Here is a 19,241-nt window from a genome sequence, read left to right as displayed (position 1 = left end):
CTCTCCCTCTGCCCCTCCCTCGCTTGCACTCCGTCTCTCTCTGCCTCTCAAAAATGAATAAACGTTAAAAAAAAATTTTAGGAGCGCCTGGGTGGCTCAGTAAGGTGAGCGTCCGACTTCGGCTCAGGTCATGATCTCTCGGTCCGTGTTTGAGACCCACATTGGGCTCTGTGCTGACAGCTCAGAGCCTGGAGCCTGTTTCAGATTCTGTGTCTCCCTCTCTCTCTGACCCTCCCCCGTTCATGCTCTGTCTCTCTCTGTCTCAAAAATAAATAAACGTTAAAAAAAATTGTTTTAATTTTTTTAAATAACATAAAGAAGATCTAAATAAATGGAGAACCATATTAGACCACGGATTAGGGCCCCTGGGTGGCGCAGTCGGTTAAGCGTCTGACTTCAGCCAGGTCACGATCTCGCGGTCCGTGAGTTCGAGCCCCGCGTCGGGCTCTGGGCTGATGGCTCGGAGCCTGGAGCCTGTTTCCGATTCTGTGTCTCCCTCTCTCTCTCTGCCCCTCCCCTGTTCATGCTCTGTCTCTCTCTGTCCCAAAAATAAATAAACGTTGAAAAAAAAAAATTAAAAAAAAAAAAAAAAGACCACGGATCAGAAGATTCAATGAGGTTAAGATGTCTATTTTATGTCAAATTAATGTATAGATTCAATGCCACCTAAGTCCTACCTAACAGGCTTTTCTTGTGGACATTGACAAGACAGTTCTAAAATTCATATGGAAATGCAAAAAGGCTGAGAACACCGCAAACAACTTAGAAAACAAAGAACACATTTGGAGTACTTGCCTTGCTTGGATTCAAGGCTGATGATAAACCACAGTAACCAAAATAGTGTGGATTGGTGTCAGAATAGACAAAGACATTGATAGATCAGAACAGAGAACCCAGAAATAGACCCAGACATAAATGCTCAATTGATTTTCAACAGAGATGCCGAGACAGTTGAGTGAAGGGAAAAAAAAATCTTTTGCACAAACAATGCTACAACAATCAGCTATCCATATGTGAAAATGAACCTCTTCACCTCTCACTCCATTCAAACATTAACTCAAAGAGAAGCGTGTAGCTAGGCGTAGGACCTAAAACTTTAAAACGTCTATTGTGACCTTGGGTTAGGCAAAAATTTCCCAGAAACAATATCACACATACCATCTAAAAGAGCAAAAAAGGATACGTTAGACTGTATCTAAATTAAGAAGATCTATTCTTTAAAAGACACGTTGAAACGACAAGCCACTGTCTTGGAGAAAATATCCGGGGATCACATATCTGATAAAGGAATTGTACTGACAATACATTTTTAAAAACTCAAAAATTCAGCAACAAGAAAACACAAATCCAACACAGAGGAGGAACGAGAGATTTAAAGAGACAATTCGCCGAAGATCTGTAGATGATGGATAAATGCATTAAAAAGATACTTAAGTCATTGGTCTTTAAGGAAAGACAAATTAAAAAAAAAAAAAAAAGGACATATCACTTCTCACCTGTCAGAAGGCCTGAACTCAAAAAAACAGACCATACCTATTACCAGCAAAGATGTGGAGCTGGTGGGAATGTGACCACTTTGGGGAAGAATTTGGCAGATTCTTTACAAGTTAAACATGTGGGGTACCTGGGTGGCTCAGTTGGTTAAGCATCTGGCACTTGGTTTCAGCTCAGGTCATGATCTCAGGGTTGTGGGATCAAGCCCCAAGTGGGACTCTGTATTGGGCATGGAGCCTGCTTACGATATTCTCTCTCTCTCTCTCTCTCTCTCTCTCTCTCTCTCTCTCTCTCCCTCTCTCTCTCTCTCAAAAAAGAAAAAAAAAAGTTAAACATTTCCTACCATACAACCCACTCTGAGGTATTCATCCAAAAGAAATGTAAACCTATGTCCTTACAAAGGCTTACACTTGACTATTAATAGTGCCTTTATTTGTAATAGTTCAAAGCTGGAAACAACCCAAATGTTCATCAACACATGAAAGGATAAACAAATGGTGGTTTACCGACAGAATGGAATACTACTCAGCAATTAATAGGATTAATACGACACACACAACATGGGTGATACTTAAAACCATTATGCTAGACAAAAAAACCCAGAAACCAGACAAATAAGAATCCATACTGTATGATTCCAAAGGAAATTCTAGAAAAGGAAAACCAATCTGTAGGGACAGAAAGCAGATCAGTGGTCACCTAGATGAGGGGTTGGGGGAAGGGGCGGGAGGAAGATACTGCAAAAGAGCCCAAGGTCAGTTCTTGGAGGTGAGTAATATACTCGGTATCTTGAGGATGGTGAAAGTTTCACAAGAACACACATATATCACGCCTTTTCAAATTGTACAGTTTAAACATGTGTGGGTTTTTGGTACATCAGTTATACTTCAGTAAAGATTTTAAGACTCTGCAAAGGATTTTCAAGAAAGAGTGGTATAGTAGTCCCCCCTGATCTGCGGGGGATAAGTCCCGAGACCCCCAGGGGATGCCTGAAACCATGAATAGTATTGAACTCTATATATGTTTTTTCCCAATATATGCTCTCCTTTGATAAAGTTCAATTCATAAATCAGGCACAGGAAGAGATGAACAACAATCACTAATGATAAAATAGAACGATTTTCAACGTATACCGTAATAAAAGATATACCAACGTGGTCTCTTTCTCAAACTACCTTATTGTGCTGTACTCGCCTTTCTTTGTGTCGTGATGTGAGATGATAAAATGCCTCTATGATGAACCAAAGGGAGGTGAATGACGTAGGCATGTGACATAGCGCGAAGCTACGGCTGACCTCCTGGCTGTACGTGGGGGACGTGATCTGCTTCCAGACCAACATTAACCGGGGGGGGGGGGTAACTGACACCATGGAAAGTGAAAACGTGGATAGGGAAGAGTACTCAACAGCTTTTGGTCTGGATATGCAAAAGTTGCTCATTTTTCATTGACAATTAGGTTCTACCTTGTTCTACAAAGAATGTTAAGATAGTCACCAGGAATTGGACATCTTAGTAGCTTCCTTTCGTTTTCTGAGACAAATAGCATGGCGGTACACATCCTTCTGCATTCTATGCTACTTTCTTGGGATACATTCCCAGAAGTGGCACTACTGACTTAACGGATGTGAACATTTGATACATTGGTAAATTGCAACTCAAGAGACAAAGTTGGGCCAATTCGTGCCGGTAGAAGAGTTTGCATTTCTCTGTGCCCTTGCCAACTTCAGAATTCTCGTGTAATTTTTTTTATAATTTTTAAAGTTTATTTGTTTATTTATTTATTTATTTATTTATTTATTTATATAGAGGGAGAGTATGTGGGGGCAGGGCAGAGAGAGAAAGAGAGAGAGAGAAGCCCAAGCAGGGCTCTGCTTCGTCAGCACAGAGCTCGATGCAGGACTCCATCCCGTGAACCCTGACATCATGACCTGAGCCAAAATCAAGAGTCGGAGGCTTAACTGACTGAGCCACCCAGGGGTCCCCTGAAATCTCATTTTAAAATGCTAACTTGACATGTTAAAATTTATTTCTCAGATGTTTTAATTTTTATTTGATTTATTTATTTGATTTTTCACTAAATTTAAATATATTTTTCAAGTGTGTACTATTCATCTGTAATTGGGGGTGTGCGTATATCTTTTTCTCTCTTTTTTAACCAATCGTTCGTCAAGATTATGGTGATTCTTTACTAATTTGAAGGAATTGACAATATCTTAAATCTATTTACCTTTTGTCATACTTCGGGAATACTTCGCTTATATAGTTTGGGATGTTTTTTGGTTTTTGGTTCTTTGGTCTGTTTTATTTGGCTTTTGCCATACAGAAATTTTCCTTTATTGTGTTGTTAAGTTGCTTGACCTTTTCCTTTTTAATCCTTCATTACTTTGGGTGCATTAATCCTTTCTTGCTACTTAAAATTTTTGACAGGTGCTTTTCTGTAATTCTAGTTGCTTTTTCTGATATGATCTGCAAAAGACATTTAACTCTTTAATCCCTGTGGGATTCCTGTAGGCATATAGTGAGTCTCCGTTTCACACGGCCGTTTGCCTGAATCAGCTTGCTTAAGCATGATCTCTGCGTAATTCCTGAAGAAGGGGAGTCCCAGATGATGTCTAGGGAAGGGGAGGGAAAGCAGGTCACAGTGGAACATCGGGAGTAGGGGCTGAGCTGCAGAAGGGGATGTGAGACACTGCAGGCTGGTGACTCAACCCAAAGGGAGCAGGGGAGACAGGATGGGCCCTAGATCAAAGGTACCTGCTTGAGCATCTTAAATCTTGTCGCTAGGACTTTTCATTTGGCAAGTATTGCAGAAGAAAGCTTCAGTGATGTTCAGAGAAAGGCAGTGATTTCAAAAAAATTGCATAAGGAAGAAACGGACAGTTGACAGGGAGGCAAGCTCACCGGCAAGAGAATGGAGGGTTGGTCCCCAAGACTTTGCCATGTAGCCAAGGTGCCCACAGGAATTTGGGTCCCCTGTTAACTGCATGGAACAGAAAAGCCCAGAAAGAGTTTGTCTCATATGAAGTCAGTCCAGAGGTGACAGTCCAGGGCCCTGGCCAAGGGTAACTCAGGAACATCAGCAGCGACCCAGGCTCCTTCTGGGTCTCCGGTCCCATATTCCCAGGGGGTAGCCCAGTCCTTCTGGTCCCAGATGGCTTCTGGAGCTCTGCACTTCAGGCAGCCAGAAGCGGGAAGGTTGAAGAAGCGAACAGAGGCGCGCCCCCTCCCTTTTCATACTTCCTGGAAATCTTGGGTCTTCTTGGTCAGAATTCGTTGCATGACCACACAGACGAGGACGCTAGAACCTTCTGCTGGTGAATATCTACTGCCGCACTCTCTACCTCGGGCAAACCCTCCGCTTCCCTGGCTTCACCTTTCCTCATTATAGAATGAGCAAGTTACGCCAGCCGATCACCAAGGGCCTTGCTAGTCAAGGTTTACCCCATGGTTGATTCTTCGAGGGCGGGTCTTACCTTCCCGGATGTTTGTGTGTCCTTTCCCCAGCCCCAGTGAGCCTGCCATCTCACTAATCACTCAGACCCTCGGCGTCTTCAGGTGTAAAACAAGACAGTTACGTCCACCCACCTATCTGCTTGGAGGACTAAGTCAAATAATTCATGTGAACCACCCAACACACGACCAGAGGGGAGACAGCAGCCCAATAAAGAAAGGCACTCCTGCTCTCCTGGCAGGCCGACTCTCCTGTTAACATGATTACAATACTCTAAACATGGTTTCAGTCGGCCAAGCTGAACCTACTGAAGGAAGAAATTAAAAGACTTCCACAGATGTTGAAGTCAACCCTTCTCCCGAGGTTCTGGAAGGATGGCTTCTTTATTCCCAAGCTAAGATCCTGGGAGGAAGCAGAATATTTAGGTTTCAAAAGGCCAGAAAGTCCTCCCTCTGTCCCACAGAGCTCTCCACTCCAAGAGTTGATAAACTCATGCCTCAAACGCCCAGTGTTCCTTGGCTTTCAAACTAACCTTTTCACAAGGATATCACTTCTTCGAGCAAAACTGCAAAAGAGAAATCAGAAGAACGTAGCTGCACCCTGACCCAGCCTGTTGGAAGTTCGGGATAAAAATTCGTTGCCCCTGCCTCTAAACTAGCAGAAGGTAGACCCAAGGGGTCAACTGGCATCCGAGTGTCCGAGTTATCAGCCGTGCCAGTGGCTCTCCAAATACTCCCCAGCTGGACTCAGGAACGCAGCCGAGACACCAGGTTTCCCCCCATTTTAGAGTCAGGACAGTGAGGCTGACTAGCCTGACCCCTTCCAACAGACTGAGGGACAGAAGATGGAGAGGAGGCCCCAGTTTCTGTACAAGTGCCCCAAATGCCAGAGCAGACAAAAGAGATCCAAAGAACAGGAGGCAGAAAAAGGCAGACCCCACTCAAATGCCTCCGTGTAGGGAGTTTCTGGCAATGGCACCCAGCTGTCCGCGTGTCACAGGTACCACTGGCCACTGCTGCTCCCAGAGGGCGGAAGGAGAAATCAGAGATGCTTGCACCCATTCTCCACCCTGGGCTGCCATGACAGAGGGTGTCAGAAGTCCCTTCCCATGGAGACGTGAGGTAATAAAGGCATTTTCCCTGACTCCCTAGGGCTTGGCAAAGCATGATCTGAAAAGCAGTGATGCGGTGGGAAGAGACCCAGAGTTGGCAGGCAGCTGGGTGCCCTGTGTGAATTCAAGCACGCCCCCAGCCCAAACATGGCAGGAGTCAACCAAAATCCAAGTTAATACCAGGTTTGCATGTCAATTTTTTTTAACGTTTATATATTTTTGAGCCAGAGAGAGAGAGAGAGAGAGAGAGAGAGAGGGTGGGGGAGGGGCAGAGAGAGAAGGAGACACAGAATCCGGAGCAGGATGCAGGCTCTGAGCTGTCAGCACAGAGCCCGACGTGGGGCTCAAACCCACAGACCTTGAGATCATGACCTGAGCTGAAGTCGGACGCTTAACCAACTGAGCCACCCAGGTGTCCCCAGGTTTGCATTTCAAAACGAGAAGGAAAACCGATATGAAATCACAACTTTGAGTCCGATCAAGTGTGGGTACAAGGAACGGGTGTTGCTCAAGGAGTTTGGCCCAAGGACAGCAGAAGGATCCCCTGCAAATCCACGTCAAAATATGGAACAAGATTTTCGGTCTATGCCAGTCATGCTCAGCCACCTAAATGTCACGGGTCAAGTCAGAGGAGCTGCTCAGTGGGGCAGCACGAGACTTCTACAAGCATCCGCAGAGGGCATCCACCCACTCACACCTCGTTCTTGTCACAGAGCCAGTGCCTTCCAGCGTCTGACTGTGGTATGCTGGGCTCCTCCCCTCTACCGCCAGAACAGGCATGTCCCACACGAGGCCACCCCTTCCTCCTGGGTTCGGAGTGAGCAGACACGGGGTCAGAGCCAAGCCCACCCTGAGCATACATGTAATTTGAGCAGAGGGAACCCCCGTTGCTCCTGGGAGACCACACTAGGGTCTCAGGCTAAATCCTCATTTTCCGATGTTAGAGCACTGGATTTTGAGTCAGCAGACCTGGGTTCACGACTTGATTCTACCCTTTCTTAGCTTATGGCTTGTATCAGTCACCTTCACCTCTTTGAGCCTCGGGCTTTGTCATCTGAAATAGTGCTCAGCAAGGTCACCCGTGGCCTCTGGTCACTCAAGCGAAGGGGTGTCACTCAGGCATCATGTCCACCTTCTGTCACACCCAACACTGCCCCCCGTCACTTCCTTCTTGGACCTCCTGTCTCAGCTGTCCTGCCCCCACCTTACTCTAGGCTACCATCTCTGCTCATCAGGACCTTGGCAAGGTCTCCAGATGGTCCATCCACTCCCGGCCTGCCTTCCTCCCATCTGAGGTCCACTCTGCAGTGAGAGCCATCTTTTGGAAAATGCAAGTCTAATTTGTGTCATTGCCTGGCTTGACACCCTGCAATGGCTTCCCATTTTTCTGGGGATAAGGACTAAAACTCCCCTGTCTGTCTGCCTGTCTGTCTGTCTGTCTTATCTCTTCTCCAACTGCCTCCCCCTCTCCTCTCCACCCTTCCTGGCTATCCCGTGGTAAGTCACATGCATTCTCTTGGCCCCAGGACATTTACGTAGCCCAGTCCCCCTCCTTGGAATGATCTTTCCTCCCCTCTTTGCCTCGTGACATCCCGCTCAACCGTCAGACTTCAGTTCAGAGTCTGCTCTGCAGGGAAGCTTCCTCTGACCTCCCAGAGGTGGAGGCAAACGAGAGGACAGATTCCCCCTCTTCTGTGATGATTAACCCCGCTGATCTGTACGCATGTTCAGTGTCTCTCCTAAGTCCTCTGACGGTGGCGTTGAGTCTATTTTTTGGCCACAGTTAGATCTTCAGCCTCCTACTGCATTTGGTGGCGCAAAGTAGGTGCTCGATTGAACACTTGCTGGGGGAGGGGGGGATGAATAAAGGTGAGATAAATACCATGTGGGGCGGTGGGAACTGCTAAGTGAGATGAAATGTTGCTTAACCCTAGGGGCGTTGTCAGTCAGCCAACCCCAGGAGCCAGTCTCGTCCATCGGTGTATTCTCTGGCCTCAGCCGGGACCTGGCATTTGAAACTTGGTGATCAAACGTTGGGTGGTGCAAGGGTTGCCATCATACGATTGGAAGTCATTAAAACCGGTGTCCAGGTAAACTTGGGGTGAAAACACTGATCGGAGGGCCAGTGGGGCTGAGGGAACGGCTTTGGGATCTTAGCAGCTGGGTGAGCACGTGTCAGGTGCTTCACCTCTCTGGGCCGGAAACAGACCCCGAAGTGTTCCTGATTGTTCACGGGCCAGAGAAGCCAATCCCTGTGCCCTTGAGTGTCCATAGCTGAATCAACTTTCTCCAAAGTCTGCCTTCCCTTCCAGAGTCTCCACCCCACGGTGATGTCCAGACCGAAACAGACCCATTGGGATCCCTTCTTGAACCTCGGGAGGCAGCCCTCCATGGAGCCTGGTCTGGGAGGTAGGAGGGGGCAGCCCACTGTCACATTTCCTGCCATCCTCAGGGTCCGCCCCTCGCTGGCAGGCCGGTCACCTGCATCGGCATCGCGTACGAACCAAGAAGCTTGGCACTGGAGCCAGATGAGGCTACAGGTGGCATCGGGGGAGTGGGATTCTCCCCCTGCATTTGCACGATGTCTTATCGCAAAGGTGCGCCGATTTCTTTCTCTCTGCCCCCTCCCGACCCCGAGGACACTGAGTGTGGACGACAAAGTAACACACAGGCAGGTAGAGAGGCCCAGATCCATGCAGACTTCAAGGGATTATGTAACTAACTAAGGGTGACCTCCAGCTCTGGCAGGAAGTGGCTCAGAGGACAGAATAATAAAGACCAAGAGTCGTAACAGAAAAAATAGCAGCTTCCCCACTGGGTGTTGCCTGCGCCCGGCACTTACAGACATTATCTTAGTTCACCTTCACTGCAATCCCGCCACTGAAAACCAAACCAAAAGAAAACTATTTAACAGAGAGGGAAGCAACGTCAGTCACACAACTGGCCCGAGGTCACACAGTAATGCGTTGTTGAACTTGGGCTCACGCCCAGGGGAGTTAATTCCAAGAAAAAGCATCTTTTCTTTTTTCTTTCTTTTCTTAAAGTTTTATTTATTTATTTAGAGAGAGACAGAGACAGCATGAGTGGGGGAGGAGTAGGGAGGGAGGGAGGGAGGGAGAGAGAGAGAATCCCGAGCAGGCTCCACGCTGTCAGCGCAGAGCCTGATGTGACGCTCGATCTCATGAACTGTGAGATCACTACCTGAGCTGAAACTCGGAGTTGGGACGCTTAACCAACTGAGCCATCCAGCCTCCCCACCCCTCCCGCCCCAGGCCAAAAGCACCTTAAGGTGAGAACATTTCTGGTGACCGTCACACGTGGGTAATGCACTTACTCATTCATTCATCCGTTTATCGGAAAGCCTACTCTGTGCCGGGCTCTGCACGAGGTGCTGGGAGACGAGTGGGCATAAAACCTAGACCCATAGTCTGGTGGAGAAGACAGCGACTCATAATTGTGCAGATAAACGAAGAATCACAAACTGGCAAGTCACGAGAGGAGGAGGTGGGGGGTCCTGGATCCGCGGGGTGGGGGAAGCGGTCGCTGGGGTTATGTCTCCAGGAAAGGGGGCCACCGGACAACACGGTCTGCCCAGAGGACATCGGTGCTTCGAGGTCCACCAGGGGAGCAGGCAGCCAGCGTTTCTGTGGCACAAAGGTGCCAGGGTTGTCCGGGCAGGAGCAGGCGGGGGCAGAGAGAGCAGGTGGGGGCGGCGGGCTGAGCCGGACAAGTCCCTGATTTTGCCCAAATGATAACCTGCTGAAGGAAATGATCTCCCAGGCCCCCGGACCTCTCGTCTAATTGCAAACCACACGACCGTAGCCACAGCCAGATCTGCAGATAGCAAGCAGTGTCCTCGCCTCCACCGCCCTTGCTGGCGCCCGCCCCCTCTGTGCCCTAAAGCAGGAGGCACATGTGCTCTTTCCAGAGGACACCTGCCTGCTCGGAGCTCAGCGCCTGGGTCCTTGTGAATGTCAGAGACCCGGGGAACCCAGCGGGGTACTGGAGTCCCGGGTGGGTGCCTAACCTGTCCCCGGCGTTCAGGTCCCCCAAGACCGTGGGCAGAGGATGTGGGCCACATTACCTATGGGGCAAAGTCACTGGGGACACGTCCCGAGACTTGCGAATCAGAGTTCTTTAGAAGAGCCCCAGGTCTGGGGATCAAAGCAAGTGGAGTTTCAGAGAGGGCACGACACCACGTTCAGGTTTCATTCTAGAAGGCAGACACAGGTCAAGGCACAGACTCCTTTGCCCTCTGCCACACCTCCTCGCCCGTTCACCACAAACGGGCTCGGCCTCCCCGTGCCGCAGGTGATGGACCTGACGCAAGGCAAGGCAGTGCTGGTGGGACTTTGGGCTTTGGGGACACAAATCGGTTGCTCCTTACGTGGAGAGCCCGCATTCCAACCAGAAGAACTCCCTCCTCTGCACCCTTTTTATAACTTTTGATTTCCTGAGGCCACAAGAAATATATATGCGTGTGCCGTGGGAAAATGAGAAGGAGATGAGCAAAACGGAAGAAAATAGAATCACCAGCAATCTCGCCGTGAAGGGAAAACACCCGTGACGGTGTGCTAATCTTGCTCCGGGCCAGTTCTTGTGCGTGCACGTGATCGGCCACAGGCGTGCACACCTGTATGCACAAAAATGGATCACACACGACACACTGCTTTGTGGCTTTTGCCCTGGAGACATTTTCACGCCCTGGAATATACTCCTGCCGCGTCATTTGTGTGGCCGCAAAATCTTCTAATGAATATCTCTGCCACGATGTATTCAATTAATCCCGTTATTGGGCATCAAAGTTTTTTTCCAATATTTCTTACTAAAAAGACCCCTACAAGGAGCAACCTTGAAGCTAAGTATTCATATGCACTCTGAGCACTTTTTGAGGAGCCCAAAGGTTCAGAGGCCAATCTCATTAATCAATGATTAATAGGGGTGCTGGAATAGGAAAGGAAGGGGGGGCGATGCCTGTCTTCATTTAGAGTCACAATGACAGGAGGGGCAGCTGGGTGGCTCAGCTGATGAGGCATCTGACTCTTGATTTCGGCTGAGGTCATTGTCTCATGGTTTGCGAGTTCCAGCCCCACGTAGGGCTCTACACTGACAGCATGAAGCCTGCTTGGGATTCTCTCTCTCTCTGCCCTTCCCCTGCTCATGCTCTCTCTCTCTCTCTCTCTCTCTCTCAAAAATAAATAAATAAACTTTTTTAAAAAAAAAAAGAATCACGATTAGCGGATCTGTATCAGGGAATTTGGCAGGGGCAGGTTCTAATGGATAAATTTACTGATTTGGGAGCTATTGTTAACTCTCAAGAGAATTTCAGTAAAGAATGACAGAAAGTCGTCCTTAGGAGTGTTTAGCTCTTCTTGGGTAAACAGCAGTATCATTTCCCTATTTGAGAACTGCCCTTAATTGGCAGTTTCCACCTCCATAAAATTGCTAAATATTAATCCAGTGGCACTGGGAAGGAGAAACCGTGCAAAACACCCTAGTTCAGGCAGAGTGCGAACCCCCGATACCGTAGACTTTGGCTCCCATACAATCAGAGCTAACAACGGATTCATTGTCACATATAAAAAGCCCTCCTCGGGGCGCCTGGGTGGCGCAGTCGGTTAAGCGTCCGACTTCAGCCAGGTCACGATCTCGCGGTCCGTGAGTTCGAGCCCCGCGTCGGGCTCTGGGCTGACAGCTCAGAGCCTGGAGCCTGTTTCCGATTCTGTGTCTCCCTCTCTCTCTGCCCCTTCCCCGTTCATGCTCTGTCTCTCTCTGTCCCAAAAATAAATAAACGTTGAAAAAAAAAAAATTTAAAAAAAAAAAAAAAGCCCTCCTCGGTTCCTTTGCCTGGGGAGAGGCCAGAAACTACTGAGTAGCTCTCAAAGGATTTGGAGTCTCTGTCTAATTATTAATTAAGTTAGTGGACTTCTCTATACACTGTATGCAAATGAAGATTCTTGAAGGGCGGTACGTGGGCAGACTTGCCTGGAGCCCGGGATGCCCCTGAGTCCCTAAGCGGGTAAACAGAAGAGTTTACCTGCCCAGGCATCTTGTGTCTCCTGCCAGCACCCATGAAACTGCAGGAGACTAACCTGTCAATATGCAAATAGGACGGGACCCCAGACCACCCACCCCCTGACAGTTTCCTTCATCTTGGAGCAGCAGAACCCCCCTGGACAGGGAAACCCCATGAAGGACTTCCGGGGAAGTGCTACCTGCAGGAATGACGACTGGGTGCTCATTGCTTCCAAACGTTCTTTTCCGCCTACTGCCAATCTCACTTGCTCAGTGTGATCTTCCCTACCCACCCCGTTGAAATCACACAATTTAATTCCGTCCCCCCCCCCACACACACACACATATTCCCAGTCGTCTTTATTTGGCCTGTTTTTTCATTGTCTAACGTCCCATATAATTTACAAACTTAGTATTGTTTACCGTCTCTTGCTCTAAACTGCATGGACACTTGTCCATCTATCCACAGATGGATCCCATGTATGTGGAAGAGTGTGTGGTCACGGTGGGCCCTCAATACATCTTCGTTGAATACGTGAACAAAGGAACTTGGTTTTGTTTGGGGGGCGGGGGGGGTGTCTGGATCTCCCCGGACTTTGGATTCAACAGCCTTGGAATGAGAGCTTGGGTGGCTTGACCCCTTGCTGAAATGCTGGGGGCTCCACAGATGTTAGCGCATTAATCTTCCTCTGTGACTGCACGACGGGGTCATAATTTCACTTCGTCAACTGTTTCAGCGTCGATTTCAGTCCTTAATCAACCGCTCATTCATTTAATCAATTCAGAGTTTTCAAACTCTTCTAGCTCTGCGTGCCATCAGTGAGCTGGTTGCAGGGCGGTTCTAGAAGACACCAGGACCACAGGGAGATGGAGACCGTGCTCATTTGAGCGGGGGTCTGGCTTTCGAAGAGGGGGGTACCAGCCCCCAGGTGGCTTCGGCACTGCGGGATGGCATGAAGCACAGCACAACCCTTAACACCCTCCACTTGCATGGAATCGGGACTCTGACGAGGCACAGGGCCTGCAGAAGAGTGGCCGTGGTGGGGGACCAGGCTCTGGGTTCTCTTTCTTTCTCAACTCCCCACTCTTCACTGCCCACCCCACCCATGCAAACACGCATCTTTGAAAATGGATCGCTGTCTCACACGCCCATCGCTGGCATGTGGTTTCCCACCGGAGCGGGAGGGTGGAGGCTGAGAGAGGTTGTTGTGCAATAGGTATTCAATCCAACAGCAAGGTGGATAAAAAGACTACTATGTTCAAGCCTCCGTGTTGGGGACCGGGAGGAGAAAGATGGCTCAGAACACGGCACTCCCCGCCATCACTGGCTTGCGGGATAGGCGGCTTCTAGGGGGAAGAATCACAAAGCTCCCTGGTGAACTTGGTCAGGGGCACAGCCTGGGGGTCCTGCTTTCACCCCCTAGGGCATCCAGAGTGGCGTGCGGGAGGTGAGTTTTGAGTTTTGATCGGATCCCAAAAGGATGGTCTGGAGTTTCCCGGATGTAGAAACTTGGCAGGGGGAGGAGGAAGGTGGTCCAGGTGGGGAGTCAGCCCTTGGGAAGGCTTGCCACGGTCAGGGGTGTTCATCCAGCGCGGTTGGAGTACAAAGCAGGTAGGGCAGAGGAGGGGGGATTTGTGGGACACATGAAGGCAGTGGAATTAGGGTGATATCCCCTGGTTTGTCCCTGGGATCTCGCCCATCGTCCCTCATATATTGATACCTAATAAATATTAGCTGAACAAGTAGCTGAAGCATTAAAATGGGGAGAAAACAATGGCCACACAGAGGAGTTGCAAGCTTGAAGACCCCATGTTGTTTGCAGGTCGGGGCCCCTCTGTGAAATTCAAGTCCCTTGAGGACAAGGCTGGTTATTGCTCTCTGCAGAGTCTCGGGGTCCAGCACAGGCCCGGCCTCATGGAAGATTCAGGGAATGGGGGGATCTCTCTGTACCTGTCCATGCAAGGCCACCCCTGGGCAGGTCTGGGGACTTCAGGGGACCTGTGGAGCAGAGGGTGACCCTGCTGAGAGAGGAGAGGCAGGCAGCAAAGCCCTTGGTTCAGCCAGAACTCCCTTGAAGGGGCTCGCACGCATCTCACAGTGTCAAGGGCACATGGGTCGTTCTGAGCTCGGCCAGATGGAGAGGTGGGCAGCTTCACTATTGGCAGAGATGGGTGGTGGGTCACCTGTGCCCTGGTTTCCTTTCCTCCCAAGTGAGGTAAAGACACCACCCAGACAGGATCTGGTCCCCATTTGGGTTTGGAGCTTAGAAGGTCTCTACGAGATGTTTTCCCAAGCCCTGGAGACATCCTACTGTCCAGTGGGCTCCAGTTAATATCGTGGTTCGTACAGAACAGAGAGGTGTTCACTCAGGAGAAAGTGGGAGCCAAGGGGAGTCGCCACTCCCTTGGAGAGAAAGCCCCCTCCGTCGGAAAAGAGGAAGGGACCGGACGTAGGGGTTATGGGAGCTATTCCCCACTGCCCTGCATGCGGCAGCTAACAGCCCTTCCCAGCACCTTTCCCTTGCCTCAGGAAGGACAGGGAAGCCCTGGGGAGGACTCCAGTGGCCCTGGCCCTAATCCTAGACCTCCCTCACCTATGATCTGAGCAGTCATGGCCTACTTTGGGCCTCAGTTTGCCCATCTCTGCAAAGAATGGGTCTGACTAGACAACCTCGAAGGTTCATTCTGGCACTCACATAGAATGAGTCTGAAAATGAAATGAAATGAAGTGAAGTGAAGTGAAATGAAGGGAAGTGAAGTGAAGTGAAGTGAAATGAAATAATGAAATGAAATGAAATGAAATGAAATGAAATGAAATGAGTCGAGTCTGTGGGGCAATGTGACTGAGGGACCACAGAGTGCTCTGTGCACAAAGGCACACACCCTGCTTCCCAGCCGAGGCCGCCTCTCGCTTTGACCAGAGCGGACGTGGCACCGAACGGGCTGCTGGAGAAGCACGACTGCGAGCAGCCGCTGTGGAGTTTCGGGGTGACCAGAGCTGGGGAAAGCAGGCAGTGGCCGAGTGGCAGGGGGGCCTGAGCTGGGTGCTCCGGGGGAACTGGCAGTCACGTCCCCTCTGACCTGGGGCAGAGCTGGGGGGAGCTGGTTCTTGAAAAGCATCGTGCGGCGTCCCCACTAGTTACTGAGAAAGCAAGTCATCTTTGGGGACACATGTCAAAGACTTCCTAAGCCCATCCACTGCAAAAAGGAGCCACATCTCTTACCATCTGCAAGCTACTTTTGTGGCCACTCAACAAAGTCTGTAGTCCCTAAAATGTGTCTCCATTAAAAGCGGAGCACCCCTGGGGCGCCTGGGGGCTCAGTCGGTTAAGCATCTGACTTTGGCTCAGGTCATGATCTCCCGGTCCGGGAGTTCAAGCCCCACATCGGGCTCTGTGCTGACAGCTCAGAGTCTAGAGCCTGTTTCAGATTCTGTGTCTCCCTCTCTCTCAGCTCCTCCTCCACTCATGCTCTGTCTGTCTGTCTGTCTGTCTCTCTCTCTCTCTCTCTCAAAAATAATAAACATTTTTCAAAAATAAAGCAGGCGCCCCTAATCAGAAACTTGGAGGGAAGGGGACAGTGGACAAGCCAAGACAACGCCTTCCCTTGGTGCTAACCTGAGTTGAGACAGATCCAAAGGCCGAGGGGCACAGCGGGTCTGAGGGCCGCTCGGTGAGGCCGGGGCTCTCCTGGAACAAATCAGCTGTGTAGTCAGAGGTCCGTGCTCAGCCCTGACTCGGCTCCCGGCCCATTTCCCACCTGAATTCTGGGGCAGGGTTACAGGAACCTGTGACCGGCCTTCCAGGACGCGGGCCTCTGCGTCCCGGGCATGTCCGCGTGGGCCTCGTCCAGGGCCTCCTCTGCCAGCGAGAACTTTCTTGTCCTCACCTTTGCCCTTTGCCCTCACTTTTTTGATCAGACACGTGTAATTTATGACTGTGATATACCGCACTTCAGAATTGATTTTTGTGCTCAACTGGTGTAAAACATTTTGGTGAACTAGTGCCACCGGGTGAGATATTTTCTCGTTATTGATGTGTGTGTGGGGGGGGACTTTTGTCCCCACACAGCGGGGCCCTCTGGCCAGGGTCACTCCCTGATCCCCCGCAGCCAGAACACTCAGCCAAAGGCCCAGGCAGCCTTTTGAGCCAAAGAAAATATTAATTTAAGACATCGTTCCCACACAAAATTATAGGAACCTTCAGAAGCCCTCGTTGATTTGATTCAGGGATGAGCCGTGCATAGTGTCCTAAGGGCTGAGATTGGCCAACTGATACGAAGTTTGTGGCCAGCCAGTGAACAGAAAGAATTCTGCGAGGGTCCCCGGGGCTTTTGTCCCCCATGCAAACATTTCAGTTGATTTGCCTGGAAAATCTCTTGTTGACGCAAGAAACACAAAAATACCCTTTGTCTTCTCCTCGGCGTCAACGGCAGCTGAGCGGTTCCGGGGCCCGTAATTCCCAAGGCGACAACTTGGAGCACGTGGTCTGCCAAGTGTGACACGTTTGACGGACTCTGGGGACAAGATGGACGCTGCGACTTCGCGGACGATATGGATCCTGAGGTCATGGTGCACGTCACATTCTAACAACGGCTCTCCCTTTCCAGGGCCACGTGCGTCAGGAGACTTGGGGTCAAGGTGACATTAGCCCCATTTTCTAGATTAGACAATTGAGGCCAGGAGAAAGAAACCTGCAGGGTCCTTGAGGAAGGAAGAGCGGTGGGAGAAATGAGAGCCTCGGGTCTTTCTGGCCCCGAAGCACAGGGCTGGGCTGCACTCTGACACCAGGGTGGCCCCCACCTTCCTTCCTGGACAGCTCAGCAGAACACGTTCCCATCTCCCTCTGCCCTCCGGCCAACAGGTTTTCGTGGAGATGCAAATCCAAAAGGCTCTCAGCTTTTTTTTTTTTTTTTTTTTTAATTTTTTTTTCAACGTTTATTTATTTTTGGGACAGAGAGAGACAGAGCATGAACGGGGGAGGGGCAGAGAGAGAGGGAGACACAGAATCGGAAACAGGCTCCAGGCTCTGAGCCATCAGCCCAGAGCCTGACGCGGGGCTCGAACTCCCAGACCGCAAGATCGTGACCTGGCTGAAGTCGGACGCTTAACCGACTGCGCCACCCAGGCGCCCCTCAGCTTCTGAAAAGGGATGGCTTCTCAGAAGAGTACAGTGAGCGGGGTCGATGTATGCACAGCCACAGGGCCCATGACGTCTTCTTTTAAGGGTCCACAGATATTTGTTTTGATTTTTCTCCAAATCAGAAGAAAGAAACGAGTATAGGAGAATGGATTTATAACAACGCATCCAGCTTAGATTGAATTCACCTTCATTCAGCAGTTGTGAAACAAGATTTTTACAATTTTTTGTGGAGGAAAGGGACCACGAGGACCAAAGCGCCCAGGACCCCCAAAAGTCATGATGCAGCCCAGACAGCAGGGAGGGCTGAGTAGAGGCTCTGCCTTGGGCATCATGGAGCGAAGTTCCGAGCGGTACACGGCCAGGATCTGCTGGGTGGTTTGGAGATAGTCTCCTGTCTCTTAGGGCGATCGATGGTTCTTGCTCAGACACATTCTCTCTTCCCAGAGCAGAAGAGAGAAAAGAGAGAGCCCTGGGGTCCCTGACCTCTGCAGGCGCACTGCAGGCACCCCTGAGCCCCCTGCCTTTCCCCTCTCTGACCACACCAGGAAGGGAGGTTGGCTCTGCGGTGGAGGGGCTGAGACCGACGCCTCCGGAGAGGCCCGTCCCCACCCAGGGGCCAGTCTGACAACTGCGTCTCCCTAAACGATGGCAAAGAACAGCATCTCAGGCCTCATCCACCCCTCGTTTTCCGGGTGGGGAAACTGAGCCCCCGTGGGGGCTGGCAGCTGAGCCCAAGTGGCGTTAGCTATTCATTTCTGGAGGGCTTTTCCCTTTCCTATCCCTGCCTGCAGATTAACCTGTGTCTCACGGGCGCCTTCAGTGGCAGTTGCCTGGGCTCGTCAGAAAGGCTCCCCGGCAAACATTACAAAACGAAGTGAGTCTCTGCCTTTCGCCCCCCGCGTGCATCCGTCCGCCTTCTGCTCCTGCCGGGCAGAGCCCTGAGCCCAGGCTCCTCGAGCTGGCGGTGGGGAACTCGGGCTCCGAAGGCACAGTCAGGGCCGGTGCACTTCTCCACAGGTGCCATTTATTTTCAAGCATCTGTTCGATCCCCGCCGAGGGATGAAAACCACAGTGTCAAACGCCTTCTCCTCCGCCCCTGCGGAGGCCCGTTTGGGATCCACATCAAAGCCTCCTGAATATTTATCATTCCTCCCTCGGCATTAAGCAAAGCTATCCGACAGCCACACAAAAGCTCCATAGATTCCACTTGGACTCTAAAAAGGCATCAGCGAGTTCAAACCCAAGTTGAAACTTCCCTCCAATAGGTATATTTTCTTTACTGGGAACCTGGGAAGGATTACCACTTAGCATCCTCTCCAGAATCAATTTGCGTCCACTTAGCAGCCGCTTCTGGTACAAAATAAAGCAGCTTATGATTCTTCATTCGGGATTTAATAAATGACACCGGCTGGCTCTGCTGAGAACATTTCTGGGGTGGAGGGTGGGATAACAGACAATAATACCCCGTCTTTGGTCTTACTTTTTTTTTTTTTTTTTCCCAACAGCAACCGTGTCTCCTCTTTGAAATACAGTGGGAACGCGTTAAAATAGAGACTCAACCACGACCTGACAAAGGAAAATACTCGACTCTGGTTGTGCTCCTAGCCCTGACTCTCGCTTTGAGAAGCGAAGGACCACCATCTAGAACTTTGGGAAACAGTGCTAAGTGCGCATTTGTTCGCGAAAGAAACACGAGCAGAAATCCTTCTGTAGCGAGTGAGAGTTTTCTTGCTTCATGTTAAAACTTTCTGTCTTGGGGAGCCTGGGTGGTTCCGTCGGTTAAGCCTCCGACTTCGGCTCAGGTCACGATCCAGGTGGTAGGCGGAAACCGAGTTTTACAGTAGGATGCGTGGTCTCTGAAGCAAGCTGAGTTTAAATATGGTCCAGCCGTAGACCTCAGGCCACGGTGGCTTCTCTTGTGATGCCGCTGATTGCTGAGAGCAGCACCTCCACCTTGAAGATGAGGAGACAAAGGCCCAGAGCAGAGAAGGGACCAGGCACCAGCCGGTAACCACCGAGCCTGCACCGT

The 19,241-nt window shown here is 50.3% G+C and overlaps 1 long non-coding RNA gene across 3 annotated transcripts; it reads left to right on the top strand.

Moving 5' to 3' along the window:
• The first annotated feature begins 6,139 nt into the window (after positions 1-6,139).
• LOC125148258 (uncharacterized) lies at positions 6,140-18,900 on the top strand. 3 transcript variants are annotated; one of them, XR_007145478.1, is made up of 5 exons: positions 6,140-6,239; positions 7,271-7,363; positions 7,991-8,146; positions 8,369-8,465; positions 18,718-18,900. It is a non-coding gene; the product is annotated as an uncharacterized LOC125148258 (long non-coding RNA). The 3 variants fall into 3 exon arrangements; XR_007145477.1 differs by having other exon boundaries at positions 8,369-8,653; XR_007145476.1 differs by lacking the exon at positions 18,718-18,900 and having other exon boundaries at positions 8,369-8,813.
• Positions 18,901-19,241: the final 341 nt, after the last annotated feature.

This window comes from Prionailurus viverrinus, chromosome D2 (genome assembly GCF_022837055.1).
Source record: "Prionailurus viverrinus isolate Anna chromosome D2, UM_Priviv_1.0, whole genome shotgun sequence".
NCBI classification, from domain to species: domain Eukaryota; kingdom Metazoa; phylum Chordata; class Mammalia; order Carnivora; family Felidae; genus Prionailurus; species Prionailurus viverrinus.
The sequence above is the reverse complement of the archived record's forward strand: the minus strand, read 5'-3'. Positions and strand labels throughout refer to the sequence as shown.